The sequence below is a fragment of the Manis pentadactyla genome, chromosome Y (assembly GCF_030020395.1).
Source record: "Manis pentadactyla isolate mManPen7 chromosome Y, mManPen7.hap1, whole genome shotgun sequence".
Classification (NCBI taxonomy): domain Eukaryota; kingdom Metazoa; phylum Chordata; class Mammalia; order Pholidota; family Manidae; genus Manis; species Manis pentadactyla.
The window spans coordinates 13,517,274-13,539,880 of NC_080039.1; positions in this window are offsets into that span (position 1 = coordinate 13,517,274).

A 22,607-nucleotide genomic window follows, 5' to 3' on the forward strand; every position below is an offset into this window, starting at 1 on the left:
AGAATGGATGGTGGAAGTAGGGGTAAAGAAAGCGTGCTATATGATTTCCATGAATACTGCAGATGGGCATTGTGGGGATGCCTGTACAAAACACGGAAGACATGTAGTGATTCTACAGTATCTTACTATGCTTACGGAGTGTGACTGCAAATGAGAATCCTGGAGTTCTTTGTGATGGGCCGGTCCTAGCACGCATAATTTTATTCATGTACTTGTAGAATAATGAGATATAATTAAATGAACGAATGCATAAAATAAATGCAGAGTAACAGAGAAAGCAGCAGCCAGTTTAAAGGAGACGTGTGCACACCTATATTATTTACCACAATGATAACAATAGTGATGCTAAGAATCCATCAGCAAATGAAGAGTGGGATATTATTCAGATATATGACTAAAACAAACCCTGCCATTTACAACAACATGGATGGAGATACAGAGGATTACGCTCAGAGAAATAAGCGCTGGAGAGTGAGAAAATTGTCAAATGATTTCACTAACAAGCAGAGTATTAAAAAAAGAAATAAAATGAAGAAATCAAAACTGTAGAAGCCACGCTGAAGAGAAGAATGGACTAATGTTTACGAAAGGAAAGAGACTGGGCCGATTGTGTTAAAGTGGAGGGACAAGAAGGACTGGGTGTTAGAAATGGTGAATTAGAATAAGTGTAGATAGTGTTGGGCTGGGGAACGTGGAGGACTGCACGTCACAGAGAAGACTAGTGATTCTACATTATTTTACTGCACTGGAGGATAGTGAACGCAATGGGATATCTGGGGATACATTGTTGATGGAAGTTGTAGTAAACAATATTACTCATGTAGTTGTGTATTCATGAGAAATAAAAGATAGATACACATAGAACGTATTGAAGATCATAGTTGCAGAAAGATGATAGATGATAGAGATAAATGATGACTATGATAGATGAGAGATAGCAAGAAGGTAGATTGTCAGATGATAGGTGATAGATACATAGAGGAAATGTAAGTAGTATAGATAAGTAGATATAATGCAGTAGCCCAATTTAAAAAAGGTATGTGCACCCCCTTGTTTATCGCAGCACTATTCACAGTAGCGGGTCCGTCTCCATCAGAAGTTGAATGGATACAGAAGAAGTGGTATTTATAAACAATTAATTGCCTTTCACCCATAAGAAGAAAACAAATCCTCCCATTTGTGACAACATAGATGAAAGAGCGGGGTTTTATGTTCAATGAAATAAGATAGGAGGACAAGTAACAAACGATATGACCAGTCTGTGAAGATAGAGAAGCCGGAAAGAACTGAAGGAGCAAAATAGTGTCAGACACACAGAGATCAAGAATGAACTACCAGTTACCAAAGAAAAAACGACTAGGGTGGACATGGGAGAATGGAGGGATAACAGTGGGAAGGGAAAGGATGCATTATAATTAGCACATGTAATGTTTTTGTGGGTGCGTGGTGAGGGCTTAACCAAACAGTGAAGACAGGCAGTGAATCTAGAGTACATTGCTCTGTTGATGGAAGTGACTGCAGTGGGGCATTGGGAAGAATTTCGAGACAGGTGGAGTCTAGAAAATCTCACGTTATACTTTTACTTACAGTTTAATAATAAGTAAATAAAGAATAAATTAATTAAAGAATCCAATAAAACCAATGAATGTGCCCAGCTAATAAAGACATATATAACCCTATGATAATCAGACTACTATTCAAAGAAACCGAGCTAATTGGACATCAATAGATTAATGGGTATAGAAGATGTGGTACATATACAGAAAGGATCGTTACTCAGCCATCAGAAGAAAACAAATCTTAGCATTTGCTGCAACATGGATGGCGCTAGAACATATTATGCTCAGTGAAATAAGTGAGGAAGAGAAGAAATGTATCAAATGATTTAACACATGCGTGGAGACGAAGAGCCAAGATAAAACTGAAGGAGCAAAATATCAGCAGATTCACAGAACACAAGTTTGGAGTAACAGTTACCAAGGGGAAGAGAGTGGCGTTGTTACATATGAAAGCAAGGAGAAGGTAGGCATAATGATTAGCATTATTAATGTGGATTGGGGGAGATGGAATCTACAGTATCTTACAATGCTCATGGACAGTGACTTCAGGGACATAACTGGTTGATCTTGGTTATAGTGTGGGTCTTGTAAAATTAATGATTCTCATGTAATTTTAGATTAATTATTACAGAATTAATAAAGGAATATATGAATAAATATAAAAAAACAAATCTATAAATATATAAACAGAATGCAGCAGCCCATGTTAAAAACGAAAATTGCACCCATATGTTTCTCACAGAAGTATTGACAATAGCCAAGCTAAATGTTCATCAGTAAATGGGACGTAGAATATTATTCAGCCATATGAAGAAAACAAATCTTAGCAATTACAAAAACATGGATGGAACTTGTGGGTATTGTTCTCAGTGAAATAAGCCACGAAGAGAAAGTCAAGTGGCAATTGATGTCACTCTACTGTGGAGAGTTAGAAAAAAAGAGAAATAGTCAAGGAACAAGACAGTGGCAGGTTCAATGAACTGAAGAGTGGACTAATGGTTACCAAGGGGAAAGTGAAAGAGGGGAATGGCTGGAAAGGGAGGAATGAGAGGTAAAATGGAGCATTACGTGTAGCACACATAAGTGGAGAGTGTGTGGGCACGAGGAAGGCAGTACAACAGCAAAGAACAGTAGAGCTACTACAGTGCATTAAGGGGCTCGTGGACAGTGACACTTATGCTGTATAACGTGTGGATTTGAAAACGGGGTTTGTCTAATTACCATAATTGCGCTAACGTAACTGTGTGGTATTGGTGCCAAAATCAAAAGAAACAAGCAGTATCTTGGATCTCTTTTCCTTTTCCGCTGAACCTGTCAAGGTGGTCAGCGCCCATCTTACCAAAGTCCAACTCCGTGCAGGGTAGCATGCTCTGAAGTGAGAACCAGCTAATCTGAGCTTACATATCCTGTCTCTATGAAAGAGGCGCACTGTGACATCATGGAATCTCCAGGCAACAAGGCTGTTCCTGCAAACTCCACTAGCATATGTTGGGCAGAGCTCAGCCGTGTGGAGCTGCAACATCTTAGAAACATAACCTATTCTGGCCTACATATATAAGTAAAATGATGTCACTCATCTTTGGAATATTAGAAAAAAGAAAAAGCTGAAGGAGAAAAACAGCGGTGTCACAGAACATAAGAATAGATTCACAGTTACCAAAGGGAAAGAGACAGAGAAGGATGGTTGGAAATGGAGGGGAAAGGATGTGTGGAAGAAATGGAGCATTTCAGTTAGCATATATAATGTGGGAATGGATGCACGTGGAGTGCTGTCCAACAGAGAAGACAACTAGCAATACTACAGTACATTGTTATGGTGATGGAAGTGACTGCACGGGCGTTTTGGGTGAAACGAGGAACTGGGGGTCTAGGAAATACGTTACACATACAATTGCAGATTAACGGTGAACAAACAACTCAATAATAAACACATATCAATAAATCCATTGAAGCAGACAAGTTAAAAAAGGCACATACATCCGCGGGTTTATCAGCAGTAAGCACAGTAGCCCAGGTAACTTTCCATCAGTAGATTAATGAGTAAAGAATTTGTGGTACATATTCTCAGTTGAATATTACTCAGCCATAAGATGACAATAAATCCTAATATTTGTAAAAACTCGGAAGGTGCAGGAGGGCAATATACTCATGACATAAGAGGTGGAGAAAGGCAAGGGTCAAGTGACTTGAGCCATCTGTGGAGATGTTGGAAAAAGAAAAACTGAAGGAGCAAAACATCATCCGATTCACAGAAATGAAAATTGGACTAAGAGATTCCAAAGGGAAAGGATCCGAGATGGACAGGAGAGAATGGATGGTGGAAGTAGGGGTAAAGAAAGCGTGCTATATGATTTCCATGAATACTGCAGATGGGCATTGTGGGGATGCCTGTACAAAACACGGAAGACATGTAGTGATTCTACAGTATCTTACTATGCTTACGGAGTGTGACTGCAAATGAGAATCCTGGAGTTCTTTGTGATGGGCCGGTCCTAGCACGCATAATTTTATTCACGTACTTGTAGAATAATGAGATATAATTAAATGAACGAATGCATAAAATAAATGCAGAGTAACAGAGAAAGCAGCAGCCAGTTTAAAGGAGACGTGTGCACACCTATATTATTTACCACAATGATAACAATAGTGATGCTAAGAATCCATCAGCAAATGAAGAGTGGGATATTATTCAGATATATGACTAAAACAAACCCTGCCATTTACAACAACATGGATGGAGATACAGAGGATTACGCTCAGAGAAATAAGCGCTGGAGAGTGAGAAAATTGTCAAATGATTTCACTAACAAGCAGAGTATTAAAAAAAGAAATAAAATGAAGAAATCAAAACTGTAGAAGCCACGCTGAAGAGAAGAATGGACTAATGTTTACGAAAGGAAAGAGACTGGGCCGATTGTGTTAAAGTGGAGGGACAAGAAGGACTGGGTGTTAGAAATGGTGAATTAGAATAAGTGTAGATAGTGTTGGGCTGGGGAACGTGGAGGACTGCACGTCACAGAGAAGACTAGTGATTCTACATTATTTTACTGCACTGGAGGATAGTGAACGCAATGGGATATCTGGGGATACATTGTTGATGGAAGTTGTAGTAAACAATATTACTCATGTAGTTGTGTATTCATGAGAAATAAAAGATAGATACACATAGAACGTATTGAAGATCATAGTTGCAGAAAGATGATAGATGATAGAGATAAATGATGACTATGATAGATGAGAGATAGCAAGAAGGTAGATTGTCAGATGTTAGGTGATAGATACATAGAGGAAATGTAAGTAGTATAGATAAGTAGATATAATGCAGTAGCCCAATTTAAAAAAGGTATGTGCACCCCCTTGTTTATCGCAGCACTATTCACAGTAGCGGGTCCGTCTCCATCAGAAGTTGAATGGATACAGAAGAAGTGGTATTTATAAACAATTAATTGCCTTTCACCCATAAGAAGAAAACAAATCCTCCCATTTGTGACAACATAGATGAAAGAGCGGGGTTTTATGTTCAATGAAATAAGATAGGAGGACAAGTAACAAACGATATGACCAGTCTGTGAAGATAGAGAAGCCGGAAAGAACTGAAGGAGCAAAATAGTGTCAGACACACAGAGATCAAGAATGAACTACCAGTTACCAAAGAAAAAACGACTAGGGTGGACATGGGAGAATGGAGGGATAACAGTGGGAAGGGAAAGGATGCATTATAATTAGCACATGTAATGTTTTTGTGGGTGCGTGGTGAGGGCTTAACCAAACAGTGAAGACAGGCAGTGAATCTAGAGTACATTGCTCTGTTGATGGAAGTGACTGCAGTGGGGCATTGGGAAGAATTTCGAGACAGGTGGAGTCTAGAAAATCTCACGTTATACTTTTACTTACAGTTTAATAATAAGTAAATAAAGAATAAATTAATTAAAGAATCCAATAAAACCAATGAATGTGCCCAGCTAATAAAGACATATATAACCCTATGATAATCAGACTACTATTCAAAGAAACCGAGCTAATTGGACATCAATAGATTAATGGGTATAGAAGATGTGGTACATATACAGAAAGGATCGTTACTCAGCCATCAGAAGAAAACAAATCCTAGCATTTGCTGCAACATGGATGGCGCTAGAACATATTATGCTCAGTGAAATAAGTGAGGAAGAGAAGAAATGTATCAAATGATTTAACACATGCGTGGAGACGAAGAGCCAAGATAAAACTGAAGGAGCAAAATATCAGCAGATTCACAGAACACAAGTTTGGAGTAACAGTTACCAAGGGGAAGAGAGTGGCGTTGTTACATATGAAAGCAAGGAGAAGGTAGGCATAATGATTAGCATTATTAATGTGGATTGGGGGAGATGGAATCTACAGTATCTTACAATGCTCATGGACAGTGACTTCAGGGACATAACTGGTTGATCTTGGTTATAGTGTGGGTCTTGTAAAATTAATGATTCTCATGTAATTTTAGATTAATTATTACAGAATTAATAAAGGAATATATGAATAAATATAAAAAAACAAATCTATAAATATATAAACAGAATGCAGCAGCCCATGTTAAAAACGAAAATTGCACCCATATGTTTCTCACAGAAGTATTGACAATAGCCAAGCTAAATGTTCATCAGTAAATGGGACGTAGAATATTATTCAGCCATATGAAGAAAACAAATCTTAGCAATTACAAAAACATGGATGGAACTTGTGGGTATTGTTCTCAGTGAAATAAGCCACGAAGAGAAAGTCAAGTGGCAATTGATGTCACTCTACTGTGGAGAGTTAGAAAAAAAGAGAAATAGTCAAGGAACAAGACAGTGGCAGGTTCAATGAACTGAAGAGTGGACTAATGGTTACCAAGGGGAAAGTGAAAGAGGGGAATGGCTGGAAAGGGAGGAATGAGAGGTAAAATGGAGCATTACGTGTAGCACACATAAGTGGAGAGTGTGTGGGCACGAGGAAGGCAGTACAACAGCAAAGAACAGTAGAGCTACTACAGTGCATTAAGGGGCTCGTGGACAGTGACACTTATGCTGTATAACGTGTGGATTTGAAAACGGGGTTTGTCTAATTACCATAATTGCGCTAACGTAACTGTGTGGTATTGGTGCCAAAATCAAAAGAAACAAGCAGTATCTTGGATCTCTTTTCCTTTTCCGCTGAACCTGTCAAGGTGGTCAGCGCCCATCTTACCAAAGTCCAACTCCGTGCAGGGTAGCATGCTCTGAAGTGAGAACCAGCTAATCTGAGCTTACATATCCTGTCTCTATGAAAGAGGCGCACTGTGACATCATGGAATCTCCAGGCAACAAGGCTGTTCCTGCAAACTCCACTAGCATATGTTGGGCAGAGCTCAGCCGTGTGGAGCTGCAACATCTTAGAAACATAACCTATTCTGGCCTACATATATAAGTAAAATGATGTCACTCATCTTTGGAATATTAGAAAAAAGAAAAAGCTGAAGGAGAAAAACAGCGGTGTCACAGAACATAAGAATAGATTCACAGTTACCAAAGGGAAAGAGACAGAGAAGGATGGTTGGAAATGGAGGGGAAAGGATGTGTGGAAGAAATGGAGCATTTCAGTTAGCATATATAATGTGGGAATGGATGCACGTGGAGTGCTGTCCAACAGAGAAGACAACTAGCAATACTACAGTACATTGTTATGGTGATGGAAGTGACTGCACGGGCGTTTTGGGTGAAACGAGGAACTGGGGGTCTAGGAAATACGTTACACATACAATTGCAGATTAACGGTGAACAAACAACTCAATAATAAACACATATCAATAAATCCATTGAAGCAGACAAGTTAAAAAAGGCACATACATCCGCGGGTTTATCAGCAGTAAGCACAGTAGCCCAGGTAACTTTCCATCAGTAGATTAATGAGTAAAGAATTTGTGGTACATATTCTCAGTTGAATATTACTCAGCCATAAGATGACAATAAATCCTAATATTTGTAAAAACTCGGAAGGTGCAGGAGGGCAATATACTCATGACATAAGAGGTGGAGAAAGGCAAGGGTCAAGTGACTTGAGCCATCTGTGGAGATGTTGGAAAAAGAAAAACTGAAGGAGCAAAACATCATCCGATTCACAGAAATGAAAATTGGACTAAGAGATTCCAAAGGGAAAGGATCCGAGATGGACAGGAGAGAATGGATGGTGGAAGTAGGGGTAAAGAAAGCGTGCTATATGATTTCCATGAATACTGCAGATGGGCATTGTGGGGATGCCTGTACAAAACACGGAAGACATGTAGTGATTCTACAGTATCTTACTATGCTTACGGAGTGTGACTGCAAATGAGAATCCTGGAGTTCTTTGTGATGGGCCGGTCCTAGCACGCATAATTTTATTCATGTACTTGTAGAATAATGAGATATAATTAAATGAACGAATGCATAAAATAAATGCAGAGTAACAGAGAAAGCAGCAGCCAGTTTAAAGGAGACGTGTGCACACCTATATTATTTACCACAATGATAACAATAGTGATGCTAAGAATCCATCAGCAAATGAAGAGTGGGATATTATTCAGATATATGACTAAAACAAACCCTGCCATTTACAACAACATGGATGGAGATACAGAGGATTACGCTCAGAGAAATAAGCGCTGGAGAGTGAGAAAATTGTCAAATGATTTCACTAACAAGCAGAGTATTAAAAAAAGAAATAAAATGAAGAAATCAAAACTGTAGAAGCCACGCTGAAGAGAAGAATGGACTAATGTTTACGAAAGGAAAGAGACTGGGCCGATTGTGTTAAAGTGGAGGGACAAGAAGGACTGGGTGTTAGAAATGGTGAATTAGAATAAGTGTAGATAGTGTTGGGCTGGGGAACGTGGAGGACTGCACGTCACAGAGAAGACTAGTGATTCTACATTATTTTACTGCACTGGAGGATAGTGAACGCAATGGGATATCTGGGGATACATTGTTGATGGAAGTTGTAGTAAACAATATTACTCATGTAGTTGTGTATTCATGAGAAATAAAAGATAGATACACATAGAACGTATTGAAGATCATAGTTGCAGAAAGATGATAGATGATAGAGATAAATGATGACTATGATAGATGAGAGATAGCAAGAAGGTAGATTGTCAGATGATAGGTGATAGATACATAGAGGAAATGTAAGTAGTATAGATAAGTAGATATAATGCAGTAGCCCAATTTAAAAAAGGTATGTGCACCCCCTTGTTTATCGCAGCACTATTCACAGTAGCGGGTCCGTCTCCATCAGAAGTTGAATGGATACAGAAGAAGTGGTATTTATAAACAATTAATTGCCTTTCACCCATAAGAAGAAAACAAATCCTCCCATTTGTGACAACATAGATGAAAGAGCGGGGTTTTATGTTCAATGAAATAAGATAGGAGGACAAGTAACAAACGATATGACCAGTCTGTGAAGATAGAGAAGCCGGAAAGAACTGAAGGAGCAAAATAGTGTCAGACACACAGAGATCAAGAATGAACTACCAGTTACCAAAGAAAAAACGACTAGGGTGGACATGGGAGAATGGAGGGATAACAGTGGGAAGGGAAAGGATGCATTATAATTAGCACATGTAATGTTTTTGTGGGTGCGTGGTGAGGGCTTAACCAAACAGTGAAGACAGGCAGTGAATCTAGAGTACATTGCTCTGTTGATGGAAGTGACTGCAGTGGGGCATTGGGAAGAATTTCGAGACAGGTGGAGTCTAGAAAATCTCACGTTATACTTTTACTTACAGTTTAATAATAAGTAAATAAAGAATAAATTAATTAAAGAATCCAATAAAACCAATGAATGTGCCCAGCTAATAAAGACATATATAACCCTATGATAATCAGACTACTATTCAAAGAAACCGAGCTAATTGGACATCAATAGATTAATGGGTATAGAAGATGTGGTACATATACAGAAAGGATCGTTACTCAGCCATCAGAAGAAAACAAATCCTAGCATTTGCTGCAACATGGATGGCGCTAGAACATATTATGCTCAGTGAAATAAGTGAGGAAGAGAAGAAATGTATCAAATGATTTAACACATGCGTGGAGACGAAGAGCCAAGATAAAACTGAAGGAGCAAAATATCAGCAGATTCACAGAACACAAGTTTGGAGTAACAGTTACCAAGGGGAAGAGAGTGGCGTTGTTACATATGAAAGCAAGGAGAAGGTAGGCATAATGATTAGCATTATTAATGTGGATTGGGGGAGATGGAATCTACAGTATCTTACAATGCTCATGGACAGTGACTTCAGGGACATAACTGGTTGATCTTGGTTATAGTGTGGGTCTTGTAAAATTAATGATTCTCATGTAATTTTAGATTAATTATTACAGAATTAATAAAGGAATATATGAATAAATATAAAAAAACAAATCTATAAATATATAAACAGAATGCAGCAGCCCATGTTAAAAACGAAAATTGCACCCATATGTTTCTCACAGAAGTATTGACAATAGCCAAGCTAAATGTTCATCAGTAAATGGGACGTAGAATATTATTCAGCCATATGAAGAAAACAAATCTTAGCAATTACAAAAACATGGATGGAACTTGTGGGTATTGTTCTCAGTGAAATAAGCCACGAAGAGAAAGTCAAGTGGCAATTGATGTCACTCTACTGTGGAGAGTTAGAAAAAAAGAGAAATAGTCAAGGAACAAGACAGTGGCAGGTTCAATGAACTGAAGAGTGGACTAATGGTTACCAAGGGGAAAGTGAAAGAGGGGAATGGCTGGAAAGGGAGGAATGAGAGGTAAAATGGAGCATTACGTGTAGCACACATAAGTGGAGAGTGTGTGGGCACGAGGAAGGCAGTACAACAGCAAAGAACAGTAGAGCTACTACAGTGCATTAAGGGGCTCGTGGACAGTGACACTTATGCTGTATAACGTGTGGATTTGAAAACGGGGTTTGTCTAATTACCATAATTGCGCTAACGTAACTGTGTGGTATTGGTGCCAAAATCAAAAGAAACAAGCAGTATCTTGGATCTCTTTTCCTTTTCCGCTGAACCTGTCAAGGTGGTCAGCGCCCATCTTACCAAAGTCCAACTCCGTGCAGGGTAGCATGCTCTGAAGTGAGAACCAGCTAATCTGAGCTTACATATCCTGTCTCTATGAAAGAGGCGCACTGTGACATCATGGAATCTCCAGGCAACAAGGCTGTTCCTGCAAACTCCACTAGCATATGTTGGGCAGAGCTCAGCCGTGTGGAGCTGCAACATCTTAGAAACATAACCTATTCTGGCCTACATATATAAGTAAAATGATGTCACTCATCTTTGGAATATTAGAAAAAAGAAAAAGCTGAAGGAGAAAAACAGCGGTGTCACAGAACATAAGAATAGATTCACAGTTACCAAAGGGAAAGAGACAGAGAAGGATGGTTGGAAATGGAGGGGAAAGGATGTGTGGAAGAAATGGAGCATTTCAGTTAGCATATATAATGTGGGAATGGATGCACGTGGAGTGCTGTCCAACAGAGAAGACAACTAGCAATACTACAGTACATTGTTATGGTGATGGAATGACTGCACGGGCGTTTTGGGTGAAACGAGGAACTGGGGGTCTAGGAAATACGTTACACATACAATTGCAGATTAACGGTGAACAAACAACTCAATAATAAACACATATCAATAAATCCATTGAAGCAGACAAGTTAAAAAAGGCACATACATCGGCGGGTTTATCAGCAGTAAGCACAGTAGCCCAGGTAACTTTCCATCAGTAGATTAATGAGTAAAGAATTTGTGGTACATATTCTCAGTTGAATATTACTCAGCCATAAGATGACAATAAATCCTAATATTTGTAAAAACTCGGAAGGTGCAGGAGGGCAATATACTCATGACATAAGAGGTGGAGAAAGGCAAGGGTCAAGTGACTTGAGCCATCTGTGGAGATGTTGGAAAAAGAAAAACTGAAGGAGCAAAACATCATCCGATTCACAGAAATGAAAATTGGACTAAGAGATTCCAAAGGGAAAGGATCCGAGATGGACAGGAGAGAATGGATGGTGGAAGTAGGGGTAAAGAAAGCGTGCTATATGATTTCCATGAATACTGCAGATGGGCATTGTGGGGATGCCTGTACAAAACACGGAAGACATGTAGTGATTCTACAGTATCTTACTATGCTTACGGAGTGTGACTGCAAATGAGAATCCTGGAGTTCTTTGTGATGGGCCGGTCCTAGCACGCATAATTTTATTCATGTACTTGTAGAATAATGAGATATAATTAAATGAACGAATGCATAAAATAAATGCAGAGTAACAGAGGAAGCAGCAGCCAGTTTAAAGGAGACGTGTGCACACCTATATTATTTACAACAATGATAACAATAGTGATGCTAAGTATCCATCAGCAAATGAAGAGTGGGATATTATTCAGATATATGACTAAAACAAACCCTGCCATTTACAACAACATGGATGGAGATACAGAGGATTACGCTCAGTGAAATAAGCGGTGGAGAGTGAGAAAATTGTCAAATGATTTCACTAACAAGCAGAGTATTAAAAAAAGAAATAAAATGAAGAAATCAAAACTGTAGAAGCCACGCTGAAGAGAAGAATGGACTAATGTTTACGAAAGGAAAGAGACTGGGCCGATTGTGTTAAAGTGGAGGGACAAGAAGGACTGGGGGTTAGAAATGGTGAATTAGAATAAGTGTAGATAGTGTTGGGCTGGGGAACGTGGAGGACTGCACGTCACAGAGAAGACTAGTGATTCTACATTATTTTACTGCACTGGAGGATAGTGAACGCAATGGGATATCTGGGGATATATTGTTGATGGAAGTTGAAGTAAACAATATTACTCATGTAGTTGTGTATTCATGAGAAATAAAAGATAGATACACATAGAACGTATTGAAGATCATAGTTGCAGAAAGATGATAGATGATAGGGATAAATGATGACTATGATAGATGAGAGATAGCAAGAAGGTAGATTGTCAGATGATAGGTGATAGATGCATAGAGGAAATGTAAGTAGTATAGATAAGTAGATATAATGCAGTAGCCCAAATTAAAAAAGGTATGTGCACCCCCTTGTTTATCGCAGCACTATTCACAGTAGCGGGTCCGTCTCCATCAGAAGTTGAATGGATACAGAAGAAGTGGTATTTATAAACAATTAATTGCCTTTCACCCATAAGAAGAAAACAAATCCTCCCATTTGTGACAACATAGATGAAAGAGCGGGGTATTATGTTCAATGAAATAAGATAGGAGGACAAGTATCAAACGATATGACCAATCTGTGCAGATAGAGAAGCCGGAAAGAACTGAAGGAGCAAAATAGTGTCAGACACACAGAGATCAAGAATGAACTACCAGTTACCAAAGAAAAAACGACTAGGGTGGACATGGGAGAATGGAGGGATAACAGTGGGAAGGGAAAGGATGCATTATAATTAGCACATGTAATGTTTTTGTGGGTGCGTGTTGAGGGCTTAACCAAACAGTGAAGACAGGCAGTGAATCTAGAGTACATTGCTCTGTTGATGGAAGTGACTGCAGTGGGGCATTGGGAAGAATTTCGAGTCAGGTGGAGTCTAGAAAATCTCATGTTATACTTTTACTTACAGTTTAATAATAAGTAAATAAAGAATAAATTAATTAAAGAATCCAATAAAACCAATGAATGTGCCCAGCTAATAAAGACATATATAACCCTATGATAATCAGACTACTATTCAAAGAAACCGAGCTAATTGGACATCAATAGATTAATGGGTATAGAAGATGTGGTACATATACAGAAAGGATCGTTACTCAGCCATCAGAAGAAAACAAATCTTAGCATTTGCTGCAACATGGATGGCGCTAGAACATATTATGCTCAGTGAAATAAGTGAGGAAGAGAAGAAATGTATCAAATGATTTAACACATGCGTGGAGACGAAGAGCCAAGATAAAACTGAAGGAGCAAAATATCAGCAGATTCACAGAACACAAGTTTGGAGTAACAGTTACCAAGGGGAAGAGAGTGGCGTTGTTACATATGAAAGCAAGGAGAAGGTAGGCATAATGATTAGCATTATTAATGTGGATTGGGGGAGATGGAATCTACAGTATCTTACAATGCTCATGGACAGTGACTTCAGGGACATAACTGGTTGATCTTGGTTATAGTGTGGGTCTTGTAAAATTAATGATTCTCATGTAATTTTAGATTAATTATTACAGAATTAATAAAGGAATATATGAATAAATATAAAAAAACAAATCTATAAATATATAAACAGAATGCAGCAGCCCATGTTAAAAACGAAAATTGCACCCATATGTTTCTCACAGAAGTATTGACAATAGCCAAGCTAAATGTTCATCAGTAAATGGGAAGTAGAATATTATTCAGCCATATGAAGAAAACATATCTTAGCAATTACAAAAACATGGATGGAACTTGTGGGTATTGTTCTCAGTGAAATAAGCCACGAAGAGAAAGTCAAGTGGCAATTGATGTCACTCTACTGTGGAGAGTTAGAAAAAAAGAGAAATAGTCAAGGAACAAGACAGTGGCAGGTTCAATGAACTGAAGAGTGGACTAATGGTTACCAAGGGGAAAGTGAAAGAGGGGAATGGCTGGAAAGGGAGGAATGAGAGGTAAAATGGAGCATTACGTGTAGCACACATAAGTGGAGAGTGTGTGGGCACGAGGAAGGCAGTACAACAGCAAAGAACAGTAGAGCTACTACAGTGCATTAAGGGGCTCGTGGACAGTGACACTTATGCTGTATAACGTGTGGATTTGAAAACGGGGTTTGTCTAATTACCATAATTGCGCTAACGTAACTGTGTGGTATTGGTGCCAAAATCAAAAGAAACAAGCAGTATCTTGGATCTCTTTTCCTTTTCCGCTGAACCTGTCAAGGTGGTCAGCGCCCATCTTACCAAAGTCCAACTCCGTGCAGGGTAGCATGCTCTGAAGTGAGAACCAGCTAATCTGAGCTTACATATCCTGTCTCTATGAAAGAGGCGCACTGTGACATCATGGAATCTCCAGGCAACAAGGCTGTTCCTGCAAACTCCACTAGCATATGTTGGGCAGAGCTCAGCCGTGTGGAGCTGCAACATCTTAGAAACATAACCTATTCTGGCCTACATATATAAGTAAAATGATGTCACTCATCTTTGGAATATTAGAAAAAAGAAAAAGCTGAAGGAGAAAAACAGCGGTGTCACAGAACATAAGAATAGATTCACAGTTACCAAAGGGAAAGAGACAGAGAAGGATGGTTGGAAATGGAGGGGAAAGGATGTGTGGAAGAAATGGAGCATTTCAGTTAGCATATATAATGTGGGAATGGATGCACGTGGAGTGCTGTCCAACAGAGAAGACAACTAGCAATACTACAGTACATTGTTATGGTGATGGAAGTGACTGCACGGGCGTTTTGGGTGAAACGAGGAACTGGGGGTCTAGGAAATACGTTACACATACAATTGCAGATTAACGGTGAACAAACAACTCAATAATAAACACATATCAATAAATCCATTGAAGCAGACAAGTTAAAAAAGGCACATACATCGGCGGGTTTATCAGCAGTAAGCACAGTAGCCCAGGTAACTTTCAATCAGTAGATTAATGAGTAAAGAATTTGTGGTACATATTCTCAGTTGAATATTACTCAGCCATAAGATGACAATAAATCCTAATATTTGTAAAAACTCGGAAGGTGCAGGAGGGCAATATACTCATGACATAAGAGGTGGAGAAAGGCAAGGGTCAAGTGACTTGAGCCATCTGTGGAGATGTTGGAAAAAGAAAAACTGAAGGAGCAAAACATCATCCGATTCACAGAAATGAAAATTGGACTAAGAGATTCCAAAGGGAAAGGATCCGAGATGGACAGGAGAGAATGGATGGTGGAAGTAGGGGTAAAGAAAGCGTGCTATATGATTTCCATGAATACTGCAGATGGGCATTGTGGGGATGCCTGTACAAAACACGGAAGACATGTAGTGATTCTACAGTATCTTACTATGCTTACGGAGTGTGACTGCAAATGAGAATCCTGGAGTTCTTTGTGATGGGCCGGTCCTAGCACGCATAATTTTATTCATGTACTTGCAGAATAATGAGATATAATTAAATGAACGAATGCATAAAATAAATGCAGAGTAACAGAGAAAGCAGCAGCCAGTTTAAAGGAGACGTGTGCACACCTATATTATTTACCACAATGATAACAATAGTGATGCTAAGTATCCATCAGCAAATGAAGAGTGGGATATTATTCAGATATATGACTAAAACAAACCCTGCCATTTACAACAACATGGATGGAGATACAGAGGATTACGCTCAGTGAAATAAGCGGTGGAGAGTGAGAAAATTGTCAAATGATTTCACTAACAAGCAGAGTATTAAAAAAAGAAATAAAATGAAGAAATCAAAACTGTAGAAGCCACGCTGAAGAGAAGAATGGACTAATGTTTACGAAAGGAAAGAGACTGGGCCGATTGTGTTAAAGTGGAGGGACAAGAAGGACTGGGGGTTAGAAATGGTGAATTCGAATAAGTGTAGATAGTGTTGGGCTGGGGAACGTGGAGGACTGCACGTCACAGAGAAGACTAGTGATTCTACATTATTTTACTGCACTGGAGGATAGTGAACGCAGTGGGATATCTGGGGATATATTGTTGATGGAAGTTGTAGTAAACAATATTACTCATGTAGTTGTGTATTCATGAGAAATAAAAGATAGATACACATAGAACGTATTGAAGATCATAGTTGCAGAAAGATGATAGATGATAGGGATAAATGATGACTATGATAGATGAGAGATAGCAAGTAGGTAGATTGTCAGATGATAGGTGATAGATACATATAGGAAATGTAAGTAGTATAGATAAGTAGATATAATGCAGTAGCCCAATTTAAAAAAGGTATGTGCACCCCCTTGTTTATCGCAGCACTATTCACAGTAGCGGGTCCGTCTCCATCAGAAGTTGAATGGATACAGAAGAAGTGGTATTTATAAACAATTAATTGCCTTTCACCCATAAGAAGAAATCAAATCCTCCCATTTGTGACAACATAGATGAAAGAGCGGGGTTTTATGTTCAATGAAATAAGATAGGAGGACAAGTATCAAACGATATGACCAATCTGTGCAGATAGAGAAGCCGGAAAGAACTGAAGGAGCAAAATAGTGGCAGACAAACAGAGATCAAGAATGAACTACCATTTACCAAAGAAAAAACGACTAGGGTGGACATGGGAGAATGGAGTGATAACAGTGGGAAGGGAAAGGATGCATTATAATTAGCACATGTAATGTTCTTGTGGGTGCGTGTTGAGGGCTTAACCAAACAGTGAAGACAGGCAGTGAATCTAGAGTACATTGCTCTGTTGATGGAAGTGACTGCAGTGGGGCATTGGGAAGAATTTCGAGTCAGGTGGAGTCTAGAAAATCTCATGTTATACTTTTACTTACAGTTTAATAATAAGTAAATTATGAACAAATTAATTAAAGAATCCAATAAAACCAATGAATGTGCCCAGCTAATAAAGACATATATAACCCTATGATAATCAGACTACTATTCAAAGAAACCGAGCTAATTGGACATCAATAGATTAATGGGTATAGAAGATGTGGTACATATACAGAAAGGATCGTTACTCAGCCATCAGAAGAAAACAAATCCTAGCATTTGCTGCAACATGGATGGCGCTAGAACATATTATGCTCAGTGAAATAAGTGAGGAAGAGAAGAAATGTATCAAATGATTTAACACATGCGTGGAGACGAAGAGCCAAGATAAAACTGAAGGAGCAAAATATCAGCAGATTCACAGAACACAAGTTTGGAGTAACAGTTACCAAGGGGAAGAGAGTGGCGTTGTTACATATGAAAGCAAGGAGAAGGTAGGCATAATGATTAGCATTATTAATGTGGATTGGGGGAGATGGAATCTACAGTATCTTACAATGCTCATGGACAGTGACTTCAGGGACATAACTGGTTGATCTTGGTTATAGTGTGGGTCTTGTAAAATTAATGATTCTCATGTAATTTTAGATTAATTATTACAGAATTAATAAAGGAATATGTGAATAAATATAAAAAAACAAATCTATAAATATATAAACAGAATGCAGCAGCCCATGTTAAAAACGAAAATTGCACCCATATGTTTCTCACAGAAGTATTGACAATAGCCAAGCTAAATGTTCATCAGTAAATGGGAAGTAGAATATTATTCAGCCATATGAAGAAAACATATCTTAGCAATTACAAAAACATGGATGGAACTTGTGGGTATTGTTCTCAGTGAAATAAGCCACGAAGAGAAAGTCAAGTGGCAATTGATGTCACTCTACTGTGGAGAGTTAGAAAAAAAGAGAAATAGTCAAGGAACAAGACAGTGGCAGGTTCAATGAACTGAAGAGTGGACTAATGGTTACCAAGGGGAAAGTGAAAGAGGGGAATGGCTGGAAAGGGAGGAATGAGAGGTAAAATGGAGCATTACGTGTAGCACACATAAGTGGAGAGTGTGTGGGCACGAGGAAGGCAGTACAACAGCAAAGAACAGTAGAGCTACTACAGTGCATTAAGGGGCTCGTGGACAGTGACACTTATGCTGTATAACGTGTGGATTTGAAAACGGGGTTTGTCTAATTACCATAATTGCGCTAACGTAACTGTGTGGTATTGGTGCCAAAATCAAAAGAAACAAGCAGTATCTTGGATCTCTTTTCCTTTTCCGCTGAACCTGTCAAGGTGGTCAGCGCCCATCTTACCAAAGTCCAACTCCGTGCAGGGTAGCATGCTCTGAAGTGAGAACCAGCTAATCTGAGCTTACATATCCTGTCTCTATGAAAGAGGCGCACTGTGACATCATGGAATCTCCAGGCAACAAGGCTGTTCCTGCAAACTCCACTAGCATATGTTGGGCAGAGCTCAGCCGTGTGGAGCTGCAACATCTTAGAAACATAACCTATTCTGGCCTACATATACAAGTAAAATGATGTCACTCATCTTTGGAATATTAGAAAAAAGAAAAAGCTGAAGGAGAAAAACAGCGGTGTCACAGAACATAAGAATAGATTCACAGTTACCAAAGGGAAAGAGACAGAGAAGGATGGTTGGAAATGGAGGGGAAAGGATGTGTGGAAGAAATGGAGCATTTCAGTTAGCATATATAATGTGGGAATGGATGCACGTGGAGTGCTGTCCAACAGAGAAGACAACTAGCAATACTACAGTACATTGTTATGGTGATGGAAGTGACTGCACGGGCGTTTTGGGTGAAACGAGGAACTGGGGGTCTAGGAAATTCGTTACACATACAATTGCAGATTAACGGTGAACAAACAACTCAATAATAAACACATATCAATAAATCCATTGAAGCAGACAAGTTAAAAAAGGCACATACATCCGCGGGTTTATCAGCAGTAAGCACAGTAGCCCAGGTAACTTTCCATCAGTAGATTAATGAGTAAAGAATTTGTGGTACATATTCTCAGTTGAATATTACTCAGCCATAAGATGACAATAAATCCTAATATTTGTAAAAACTCGGAAGGTGCAGGAGGGCAATATACTCATGACATAAGAGGTGGAGAAAGGCAAGGGTCAAGTGACTTGAGATATCTGTGGAGATGTTGGAAAAAGAAAAACTGAAGGAGCAAAACATCATCCGATTCACAGAAATGAAAATTGGACTAAGAGATTCCAAAGGGAAAGGATCCGAGATGGACAGGAGAGAATGGATGGTGGAAGTAGGGGTAAAGAAAGCGTGCTATATGATTTCCATGAATACTGCAGATGGGCATTGTGGGGATGCCTGTACAAAACACGGAAGACATGTAGTGATTCTACAGTATCTTACTATGCTCACGGAGTGTGACTGCAAATGCGAATCCTGGAGTTCTTTGTGATGGGCCGGTCCTAGCACGCATAATTTTATTCATGTACTTGCAGAATAATGAGATATAATTAAATGAACGAATGCATAAAATAAATGCAGAGTAACAGAGAAAGCAGCAGCCAGTTTAAAGGAGACATGTGCACACCTATATTATTTACCACAATGATAACAATAGTGATGCTAAGTATCAATCAGCAAATGAAGAGTGGGATATTATTCAGATATATGACTAAAACAAACCCTGCCATTTACAACAACATGGATGGAGATACAGAGGATTACGCTCAGTGAAATAAGCGGTGGAGAGTGAGAAAATTGTCAAATGATTTCACTAACAAGCAGAGTATTAAAAAAAGAAATAAAATGAAGAAATCAAAACTGTAGAAGCCACGCTGAAGAGAAGAATGGACTAATGTTTACAAAAGGAAAGAGACTGGGCCGATTGTGATAAATTGGAGGGACAAGAAGGACTGGGGGTTAGAAATGGTGAATTAGAATAAGTGTAGATAGTGTTGGGCTGGGGAACGTGGAGGACTGCACGTCACAGAGAAGACTAGTGATTCTACATTATTTTACTGCACTGGAGGATAGTGAACGCAATGGGATATCTGGGGATACATTGTTGATGGAAGTTGTAGTAAACAATATTACTCATGTAGTTGTGTATTCATGAGAAATAAAAGATAGATACACATAGAACGTATTGAAGATCATAGTTGCAGAAAGATGATAGATGATAGAGATAAATGATGACTATGATAGATGAGAGATAGCAAGAAGGTAGATTGTCAGATGATAGGTGATAGATACATAGAGGAAATGTAAGTAGTATAGATAAGTAGATATAATGCAGTAGCCCAAATTAAAAAAGGTATGTGCACCCCCTTGTTTATCGCAGCACTATTCACAATAGCGGGTACGTCTCCATCAGAAGTTGAATGGATACAGAAGAAGTGGTATTTATAAACAATTAATTGCCTTTCACCCATAAGAAGAAAACAAATCCTCCCATTTGTGACAACATAGATGAAAGAGCGGGGTTTTATGTTCAATGAAATAAGATAGGAGGACAAGTATCAAACGATATGACCAATCTGTGCAGATAGAGAAGCCGGAAAGAACTGAAGGAGCAAAATAGTGGCAGACACACAGAGATCAAGAATGAACTACCAGATACCAAAGAAAAAACGACTAGGGTGGACATGGGAGAATGGAGGGATAACAGTGCGAAGGGAAAGGATGCATTATAATTAGCACATGTAATGTTTTTGTGGGTGCGTGTTGAGGGCTTAACCAAACAGTGAAGACAGGCAGTGAATCTAGAGTACATTGCTCTGTTGATGGAAGTGACTGCAGTGGGGCATTGGGAAGAATTTCGAGTCAGGTGGAGTCTAGAAAAACTCATGTTATACTTTTACTTACAGTTTAATAATAAGTAAATAAAGAACAAATTAATTAAAGAATCCAATAAAACCAATGAATGTGCCCAGCTAATAAAGACATATATAACCCTATGATAATCAGACTACTATTCAAAGAAACCGAGCTAATTGGACATCAATAGATTAATGGGTATAGAAGATGTGGTACATATACAGAAAGGATCGTTACTCAGCCATCAGAAGAAAACAAATCCTAGCATTTGCTACATCATGGATGGCGCTAGAACATATTATGCTCAGTGAAATAAGTGAGGAAGAGATGAAATGTATCAAATGATTTAACACATGCGTGGAGACGAAGAGCCAAGATAAAACTGAAGGAGCAAAATATCAGCAGATTCACAGAACACAAGTTTGGAGTAACAGTTACCAAGGGGAAGAGAGTGGCGTTGTTACATATGAAAGCAAGGAGAAGGTAGGCATAATGATTAGCATTATTAATGTGGATTGGGGGAGATGGAATCTACAGTATCTTACAATGCTCATGGACAGTGACTTCAGGGACATAACTGGTTGATCTTGGTTATAGTGTGGGTCTTGTAAAATTAATGATTCTCATGTAATTTTAGATTAATTATTACAGAATTAATAAAGGAATATATGAATAAATATAAAAAAACAAATCTATAAATATATAAACAGAATGCAGCAGCCCATGTTAAAAACGAAAATTGCACCCATATGTTTCTCACAGAAGTATTGACAATAGCCAAGCTAAATGTTCATCAGTAAATGGGAAGTAGAATATTATTCAGCCATATGAAGAAAACATATCTTAGCAATTACAAAAACATGGATGGAACTTGTGGGTATTGTTCTCAGTGAAATAAGCCACGAAGAGAAAGTCAAGTGGCAATTGATGTCACTCTACTGTGGAGAGTTAGAAAAAAAGAGAAATAGTCAAGGAACAAGACAGTGGCAGGTTCAATGAACTGAAGAGTGGACTAATGGTTACCAAGGGGAAAGTGAAAGAGGGGAATGGCTGGAAAGGGAGGAATGAGAGGTAAAATGGAGCATTACGTGTAGCACACATAAGTGGAGAGTGTGTGGGCACGAGGAAGGCAGTACAACAGCAAAGAACAGTAGAGCTACTACAGTGCATTAAGGGGCTCGTGGACAGTGACACTTATGCTGTATAACGTGTGGATTTGAAAACGGGGTTTGTCTAATTACCATAATTGCGCTAACGTAACTGTGTGGTATTGGTGCCAAAATCAAAAGAAACAAGCAGTATCTTGGATCTCTTTTCCTTTTCCGCTGAACCTGTCAAGGTGGTCAGCGCCCATCTTACCAAAGTCCAACTCCGTGCAGGGTAGCATGCTCTGAAGTGAGAACCAGCTAATCTGAGCTTACATATCCTGTCTCTATGAAAGAGGCGCACTGTGACATCATGGAATCTCCAGGCAACAAGGCTGTTCCTGCAAACTCCACTAGCATATGTTGGGCAGAGCTCAGCCGTGTGGAGCTGCAACATCTTAGAAACATAACCTATTCTGGCCTACATATATAAGTAAAATGATGTCACTCATCTTTGGAATATTAGAAAAAAGAAAAAGCTGAAGGAGAAAAACAGCGGTGTCACAGAACATAAGAATAGATTCACAGTTACCAAAGGGAAAGAGACAGAGAAGGATGGTTGGAAATGGAGGGGAAAGGATGTGTGGAAGAAAT